Raw genomic sequence first — 9,122 nt, 5'->3', positions numbered from 1 at the left:
GAGACCATGAAGCAATCTTGAAAAAGCAGCCCCACGTAGAAAGGGAAGAGAAGAGCACTGCGGCCACTTAGCTTGTGTTAAACAAGCTCACGACGGGGCGGAGAAGACGGTAACACAATACTTTCTCTTTCTTATGCTTGCGACTGTAAGGACAAGACTAAACATGCCGGCAAAGCTACAAACCCGTAGAAAGTTATGTAGAAACTAACAGTAGCCCTTCCCGTAGAATTCACTTTTTGCACTACAAGATTAGAGCGGAAAGCACTAATGCAGTCCTCCACTGCTATTATGCAGCCGAATTTCTCACATTTGGGTTAATCGCAGGGTCAGCACAACCGGCGTGCAATGGAAAAAGCATCGCCCTGGGAAAACCACCTTCATGCTATCATCTCCGCTGCCAGGTAATTATGAATTTACACACCTCCGCCCTGCTACCGCTCTACACACCTCACCCTTTTTACAGACACGGTCACTTTCCCCGCGCATCCCGGAGCCCTCCTAGCCTTGACACACAGCTGGGACTTTCAGGTCCGAACAGCGGTTCTGGACTCGCTCTCACAGCACGGGAACTCCTTCGTAGCGAAGCAGCCGGTGGCGAAGCAGCAGCCCCTGCGCTGCCTCATCTACATAGAAGTCACCCTATCCGTGATGTCGCCGACAGCGCCCTTCCCCTCTGGCTCTGCTTTTCCGCCCCATCTTCCGCCACTCAGCTGAACGATGTGCTGCCAGAGCCTGCGGGTCAGTGACGTCTGCTTCTCCTTCCTTTCTCTCCCTTCCCCGCCCCGATCTTTCCAAAAGAAGCCTGTGTTTCTGTTGTAGTTGTTTTGCGCCGAGTCTCGCTCTGTCGCCCAGGCTGGAGTGCAGTCGCATGATCTCTGCTTCCTGCAACCTCCGCCTCCAGGGTTGAAGCCATTCTCCTGCCTCAGGCGTCTGCGTAGCTGGGATTACAGGAGCACACCACCAAGCCCTGCTAATTTTTGTATTTTTAGTAGAGACGGGGTTTCACCATGTTGGCCAGGCTGATCTCAAACTCCTGACCTCAGGTGATCCGCTGGCCTCGGCCTCCCAAAGTGCTGGGATTACAGGCTGAGCCATCACGCCTGCCCAGAAGCCGGTTCTTAGCCTGTGTTGCCGAGGACCTCTTTGGCAGATAGCTGGAGCCTGTCTACCCTTCTTCAAATAATGGTTTGTAATGCGCAGACTAAAACATGTAGGATTACACAAGAAACTGGTTCTCTTCCCATCATTATTCTTGTGATGTAGCATTCTACTTGAAATTGGAAGCCGTTCAATATCAGAAAGAAACCATATCTATGAAACTAGAGACGCTGCTCAGATGGCTGCAAACCAGCCATCCTTACTTGTTTTACAATTTCATGAATCTTGTAGGGTTTTTTCAAATACAGCAGTGTACAAATATGCTGCCCCAGCAGAGCACACTGGACACTCAGGCATGGTGCTGGAGTTTGTCATCTCTTCCACGACCTTCTCTAGACTTTAGCACTTACCTCATGTTAACACTTTATACTCTGCAAAGACAGAAACAAGGTGGTCCAAATTTGGAGAAAAAAAAATTGGGGGGAAATTTTATTTGAGGTGCTTAACTGATTACTCTTAATTTGTAGAATACAATCCCAAACTCTGACAATACTCCACAGACTCCAAATCTATCAGGCGAGTTTTTCCTGTCTTTTGCTTTCATATAAATCAAATCATAAAGTGTGTAGTGGGTTTAGGGGGAGTATAACTGCCCAGTGGGTTCCCGTTGCCTGCTGCCTAGAGAGAACCAATTTATCAAGACAGGGGAATTGCAATAAAGAAAGTTATTTACCCAGAGCCGGCTGTGTGGGAGACCAGAGTTTTATTATTACTCAAATCAGTCTTCCTGAGCATTCTGGGACCAGAATTTTTAGGGATAATTTGGTGGGTGGGGGCCAGTGAGTTGGGAGTTCTGACTGGACAGGTCAGAGATGAACTCATAGGGAGCTAAAGCATGCTCTTGAGCTCAGTCAGTTCCTGGGTGGGGGCCACAAGATCAGATTAGCTGGTTTATCCATCTGGGTGGTGCCAGCTGATGCATCAAGTGCAGGTCTACAAAATATCTCACGCACCGATCTTAGGTTTTACAATAGTGATGTGATCCCCAGGAACAACTTGAGGAGGCTTAGAATCTTGTAAGCTGGAGGCTGCATGACTCCTAAACCATCATTTCTAATCTTGTGGCTAATTTGTTAGTCCTGCAAAGGCAGTCTAGTCCCCAGGCAGGAAGGGGGTTTGTTTTGGAAAACAGCTGTTATCATCTTTGTTTCACAGCTAAACCATAAACAAAGTTCCTCTCAAAGTTATTTTGGCCTGTGCCCAGGAAAGAATCAAGACAGCTTGGATGTTAGAAGCAAGATGGAAGCAGTTAGGTCAGATCTCTTTCGCTGTGATAATTCTCCCAGTTATAATTTTTTCAAAGTCGGTCTCAGGAGCAGAGGCAAAGGTTTGATTTCTTTCACTCAGTCTTACATCTATGAATTTTTCATGTTATTCATGTGGTTATTTGTTTCTGTGCGTATTCCTTTGCATGAATATAGGCCAACTTATCTATTTATTCTACCGTTGCTGAACATGTTGACCTAAAAGAAAGAGGCTGAAGCACAAAATAGAATCTAGAGTTTACTTGAGCCAACATGAAGACAGCTGCCTGGAAGACTCACACCCAAAGAACCTTGGATCTGAGCTCCCTTTGGCGTTTGTCACAAGCAGGTTTTTAAAGGTCAAAAGGGGGGATGCACAATGGGCTGATAGAAAGGTGCCTGCAGGAATTCTCATTGGTTTTCAGAAATAGCATTGATGAGAGCTTGGCTATCCATTGTTATATGGTGTGGGATACGGTGTTTGGTGTGACATTATTAGATTAATTTACAGCTGCCTGGGGTGATAGCAAGCAGTTTCAACAGTTGAATACATAGCTCAAAAAGAAGGAAGCAGAAAGTGGTTGCTGTCTTGATTTAATGTCTCTCTGATCATGTGAAGTGGCTCACATTCCTCAGATAAAACTTCTTTAAAAAATATTTCTTCTTGCTCTCCCTCTCCCTCTCCCTCTCCCTCTCCCTCTCCCTCTCCCTCTCCCTCTCCCTCTCCCTCTCCCTCTCCCTCTCCCTCTCCCTCTCTTTCCACGGTCTCCCTCTCCCTCTCTTTCCACGGTCTCCCTCTGATGCCGAGCCGAAGCTGGACGGTACTGCTGCCATCTCAGCTCACTGCAACCTCCCTGCCTGATTCTCCTGACTCAGCCTGCCGAGTGCCTGCGATTGCAGGCGCGTGCCGCCACGCCTGACTGGTTTTCGTATTTTTTTGGTGGAGACGGGGTTTCGCTGTGTCGGCCGGGCTGGTCTCCAGCTCCTAACCGCGAGTGATCTGCCAGCCTCGGCCTCCCGAGGTGCCGGGATTGCAGACGGAGTCTCTTTCACTCAGTGCTCAATGGTGCCCAGGCTGGAGTGCAGTGGCGTGATCTCGGCTCGCTACAACCACCTCCCAGCCGCCTGCCTTGGCCTCCCAAAATGCCGAGATCGCAGTCTCTGCCCGGCCGCCACCCCGTCTGGGAAGTGAGGAGCGTCTCTGCCTGGCCACCCATCGTCTGGGATGTGAGGAGCCCCTCTGCCTGGCTGCCCAGTCTGGAAAGTGAGGAGCGTCTCTGCCCGGCCGCCATCCCACCTGGGAAGTGAGGAGCGCCTCTTCCTGGCCGCCATCACATCCTGGAAGTGAGGAGCGTCTCTGCCCGGCCGCCCATCGTCTGAGATGTGGGGAGCACCTCTGCCCTGCCGCCCCATCCGGGATGTGAGGAGCGTCTCTGCCCGGCCGCCCCGTCTGAGAAGTGAGGAGACCCTCTGCCTGGCAACCGCCCCGTCTGAGAAGTGAGGAGCCCCTCCGCCCAGCAGCCGCCCCATCTGGGAAGTGAGGAGTGTCTCCGCCCGGCAGCCGCCCCGTCCGGGAGGGAGGTGGGGGGGTCAGCCCCCCGCCCGGCCAGCCGCCCCGTCCGGGAGGGAGATGGGGGGGTCAGCCCCCCGCCCGGCCAGCCGCCCCGTCCGGGAGGGAGGTGGGGGGATCAGCCCCCCGCCAGGCCAGCCGCCCTGTCCGGGAGGTGAGGGGTGCCTCTGCCCGGCCGCCCCTACAGGGAAGTGAGGAGCCCCTCTGCCCGGCCAGCCGCTCTGTCCAGGAGGGAGGTGGGGGGGTCAGCCCCCCGCCCGGCCAGACGCCCCGTCCGGGAGGGAGATGGGGGGGTCAGCCCCCCGCCTGGCCAGCCGCCCCATCCGGGAGGGAGGTGGGGGGGTTAGCCCCCCGCCTGGCCAGCCGCCCCGTCCGGGAGGTGAGGGGCGCCTCTGCCCGGCCACCCCTACTGGGAAGTGAGGAGCCCCTCTGCCCGGCCAGCCGCTCCGTCCGGGAGGGAGGTGGGGGGGTCAGCCCCCCGCCTGGCCAGCCGCCCCATCCGGGAGGGAGGTGGGGGGGGTTAGCCCCCCGCCTGGCCAGCCGCCCCATCCGGGAGGGAGGTGGGGGGATCAGCCCGCCGCCTGGCCAGCCGCCCCATCCGGGAGGGAGGTGGGGGGATCAGCCCCCCGCCTGGCCAGCCGCCCCGTCCGGGAGGTGAGGGGCGCCTCTGCCCGGCCGCCCCTACAGGGAAGTGAGGAGCCCCTCTGCCCGGCCAGCCGCTCTGTCCAGGAGGGAGGTGGGGGGATCAGCCCCCCGCCCGGCCAGCTGCCCTGTCCGGGAGGTGAGGGGCGCCTCTGCCAGGCCGCCCCTACTGGGAAGTGAGGAGCCCCTCTGCCCGGCCAGCCGCTCCGTCCGGGAGGGAGGTGGGGGGGTCAGCCCCCCGCCTGGCCAGCCGCCCCATCCGGGAGGGAGGTGGGGGGGTTAGCCCCCCGCCTGGCCAGCCGCCCCGTCCGGGAGGTGAGGGGCGCATCTGCCCGGCCGCCCCTACTGGGAAGTGAGGAGCCCCTCTGCCCAGCCAGCCGCCCCGTCCGGGAGGGAGGTGAGGGGGTCGGCCAGCCGCCCCGTCCGGGAGGGAGGTGGGGGGATCAGCCCCCCGTCCGGCCAGCCGCCCTGTCCGGGAGGTGAGGGGCGCCTCTGCCCGGCCGCCCCTACTGGGAAATGAGGAGCCCCCCCGCCCGGCCAGCCGCCCCGTCCGGGAGGGAGATGAGGGGTCAGCACCCCACCCGGCCAGCCGCCCCGTCCGGGAGGGAGGTGGGGGGTCAGCCCCCCGCCCGGGCAGCCGCCCCGTCCGGGAGGGAGGTGGGGGGGTCAGCCCCCCGCCTGGCCAGCCGCCCCATCCGGGAGGTGAGGGGCGCCTCTGCCCGGCCGCCCCTACTGGGAGGTGAGGAGCCCCTCTGCCCGGCCAGCAGCCCCGTCCAGGAGGGAGGTGGGGGGGTCAGCCCCCTGCCCGGCCAGCCGCCCCGTCCGGGAGGTGAGGGGCGCCTCTGCCCGGCCGCCCCTACTGGGAAGTGAGGAGCCCCTCTGCCCGGCCACCACCCCGTCTGGGAGGTGTACCCAACAGCTCATTGAGAACGGGCCATGATGACAATGGCGGTTTTGTGGAATGGAAAGGGGGGAAAGGTGGGGAAAAGATTGAGAAATCGGATGGTTGCCGTGTCTGTGTAGAAAGAGGTAGACATGGGAGACTTTTCATTTTGTTCTGTACTAAGAAAAATTCTTCTGCCTTGGGATCCTGTTGATCTGTGACCTTACCCCCAACCCTGTGCTCTCTGAAACATGTGCTGTATCCACTCAGGGTTGAATGGATTAAGGGCGGTGCAAGATGTGCTTTGTTAAACAGATGCTTGAAGGCAGCATGCTCGTTAAGAGTCATCACCACTCCCTAATCTCAAGTACCCAGGGACACAAACACTGCGGAAGGCCGCAGGGCCCTCTGCCTAGGAAAACCAGAGACCTTTGTTCACTTGTTTATCTGCTGACCTTCCCTCCACTATTATCCTATGACCCTGCCAAATCCCCCTCTGTGAGAAACACCCAAGAATGATCAATAAAAAAATAAATAAATAAATAAATAAAAAAAAAAAAAAAAAAAAAAAATATTTCTTCTTGAAAGCATTAATGATCAAAAGCTCAGCCAAGGTGTCCCTCTTTCCCAGGAAGGCTCATTCCCAGATAGTCTTTCCCACGGTGAGGGCAGGGGAGGAAAGGAGCTGCCTCACTGAGGAATTTTTAAGAGCACCCAAAAGCCCAATTGAAAGGGTGTCACAGAGTAGAAAAAAGGAAAAAGAGAAGAAAAGAAAAAAAAGAGGACAGAGAGACCTCAGTTAAGTCTGCAGCTATCACTTGTTGAATCATTTCTAGTCTTCAGATACCATAAAATCAGTTTTCTCAGAAGTAAAACAGGAACTATATAACATTAATTATTTAAATACTACACATATAATTTGCACAAGAATGAGAAACACAAAGAGAATCTGTATGCCAGAACAGTAAGGGAACCTATTCCATTAGGGAGCCAACGAAAAACATCAGGGAAAACATCACATCCCAGTTCTTCTTTCATGATTTCTTGTAGCCAAATGACTTCTAATTTTTTCTAGATGAGGTTCTACTTTTTGGGAAGTATTTATTTATGTATAGGCAACAAGAGGTTGTAAGCACCACACATCCACCTCCCTGCTCAGCTAAATCTATCATCTAAAGCGGGCTGCGGAGGCTGCTGTTGCTGGGGCTCTCTCTTTGGTGTTCTGGGCTGCTTTGTACTAAGTGGCAAAGGTGGTTGTGGGCAAGCGTTGTGCAAAGATCACAACCAGGTGGGCAGGGGGCTGCTCTCTCCACACTATCAGTTGACAATGTACAATTCCTTTTATGAACTCTTGTAAGTGCTGCTGTATCTACCCATTGTTTTTGTTTTGGTTTTTTGTTGTTGTTGTTGTTGTTGTTTTTGAGACAGACTCTGTCTCCCAGGCTGGAGTGCAGTGGCATGATCTTGGCTCACTGCAACCTCTGCCTCCTGGGTTCAAGAGATTCTCCTGCCACAGCCTCTCAAGTTGCTACGACTACAGGCGCATGCCACTGCACCCAGCTAATTTTGTATTTTTAGTAGAGAGAGGGTTTCACCGTGTTGGCTAGGCTGGTCTCAAACTCCTGACCTCAGGCGATCCACCCACCTCAGCCGCCCAAAATGCTGGGATTACAGGCATGAGCCACCAAGCCCAGGTTTACTCATGTTTAAATAAGGCTAATAGTGTCTTTGAAAATATATATCATCTAAAGTGACGTGATTATCTAGTACAACCTTAGCCAGTGAATGAATAGCTTTTTGTTGAGCTGTGAAAGTGGCTACAGTTTCATCAGCAATACTTCTTTCTTTCTTTCTCTTTCTTTCTTTTTTTCTTTTTCTTTTCTTTCTTTTTTTTTTTTTTTTTAAGACGTGGTCTCACTATGTTGCCCAGGCTAGATTGCAGTGGTGCAGTCTCGGCTCACTGCAGCCTCAACCTCTGTCGCTCATGCAATCCTCCCACTTCAGCTTCCCAAGTAGCTGGGATTACACGGATGCACCATCACCCCCGGTTAACTTCTGTATTTTTTTAGCAGAGAAGGGGTTTCACCATGTTGGCCAGGGTGGTCTTGAACTCCTGACCTCAGGTAATCTGCCCTCCTTGGCCTCCCGAAGTGCTGGGATTACAAGCGTGAGCCACCGCGCCCGGTTCTGTTTTGAATGTTTGGAAGAGTTCAGCTGTGAAGCCATTTGGTCCTGGGCTTCTCTTTGTTGGGAGATTCTTCAGTCCTTTTAGTTGTTATTGGTTGTTCAGGCTTTCGGTTTCTTCTTGATTCAATTCTGGTCGGTTGTGTGTTTCTAAGAATTTATCCATTTAATCTAGGTTATCCAATTTGTTGGTATAGAGCTGTTAATAATAGTTTCTTATGATCCTTTTTACTTGTGAGGCTTCTTTCGTAATACCTCCACTTTCATTTCGGATGTTATTTATTTGAGTCTTCTCTATTTTTTTCTTAGTTTAGCCAAGTGTTTGCTAATTTTACTTTTTCCAGAAAAACAACTTGGGTATGAGAGGCCTACATTGCATCACCACTGGAGGCCAGTAGTTCCCAATCAGCCTGGGAGGAATAGTAAGACACTGTCTCTCCTAAAAAGAGAAAGAGAAAGGAAAAGGAAAAAAAAAAAAACACAACTAAACAACTCAGTTTTGTTTATTTTTCTGTAGTATTTCTATTCTTCAGTTGATTGACTTCTGCATTGATTTTTGTTTCCTTTCTTCAGTGAACTTTGGATTTATTTTGTTGTTTTTTTCCTGGTTTCTTGAGGTGTAATGTTTATTTGAAGTCTTTCTTCTTTTTTAATGTATGCATTTATGGTTATAAACTTGACTCTTAGAGCTGTTTTTGCTGTTTCCAAAGATTTTGTTGTTTGTTTTCACTTTTGTTTGCCTCAATCAAATTTCCCTTTTGATTTGTTCTTTGATCAATCAGTTGTTCAGAGGTATGTTGTTTAATTTCCATGTATTTTTGAACTTTCCAGTTTTCCTTATGTAGTTAATTTGTAGTTTCATACCATTGTGGTCAGAAAAGATAATTGATTGGATTGGAATCATTGTTAATTTGTCTAAGGTGTACTTTTCATTATTTTAATTAATGTATAATAGTTGTACACATTTTGGGGATACACATGATATTTTGATAAACATATACAATTTGTAATGATCAAATCAGTGTAAGTAGTATATCTGTCTCCTCAAAACTTTATCTTTTCTTTATGTTAGGAATATCCCAATTCCTCTCTTCTAGTTATTTTGAAATATACAAGAAGTTATTTTGAATTATAGTCTCCCTAATATACTATCAAATACTAGAACTTATTCCTTCTATTTAACTATATTTTATATGCATTAACCAATATCTTTTCTTCCTTCTCCCCATCTCCTCAGCCTCTTGTAACCACTAATTTTTATATATGATATGACACACAAATTCAATTTTTTCTACTTGTTTAATTTTATATACTACAAATATGTCACATCAATTGCTTAAAAAGAAAATCCTCAATCATTTGTTGAAATATTATGTATTTTTAAATACATTGCTTTTTCAGGATTGTCAAAAATCTGTTCTCAATATACGTATTGGTTTAT

General features: G+C 50.7%; 1 non-coding gene across 1 annotated transcript; it reads right to left on the bottom strand.

Moving 5' to 3' along the window:
• Positions 1–252: 252 nt before the first annotated feature.
• On the bottom strand, positions 253–409 carry LOC115932678 (U1 spliceosomal RNA). The gene has a single exon (XR_004068895.2). It is a non-coding gene; the product is annotated as a U1 spliceosomal RNA (small nuclear RNA).
• Positions 410–9,122: the final 8,713 nt, after the last annotated feature.

Source organism: Gorilla gorilla, chromosome 1 (assembly GCF_029281585.2).
Source record: "Gorilla gorilla gorilla isolate KB3781 chromosome 1, NHGRI_mGorGor1-v2.1_pri, whole genome shotgun sequence".
Classification (NCBI taxonomy): domain Eukaryota; kingdom Metazoa; phylum Chordata; class Mammalia; order Primates; family Hominidae; genus Gorilla; species Gorilla gorilla.
The sequence above is the reverse complement of the archived record's forward strand: the minus strand, read 5'-3'. Positions and strand labels throughout refer to the sequence as shown.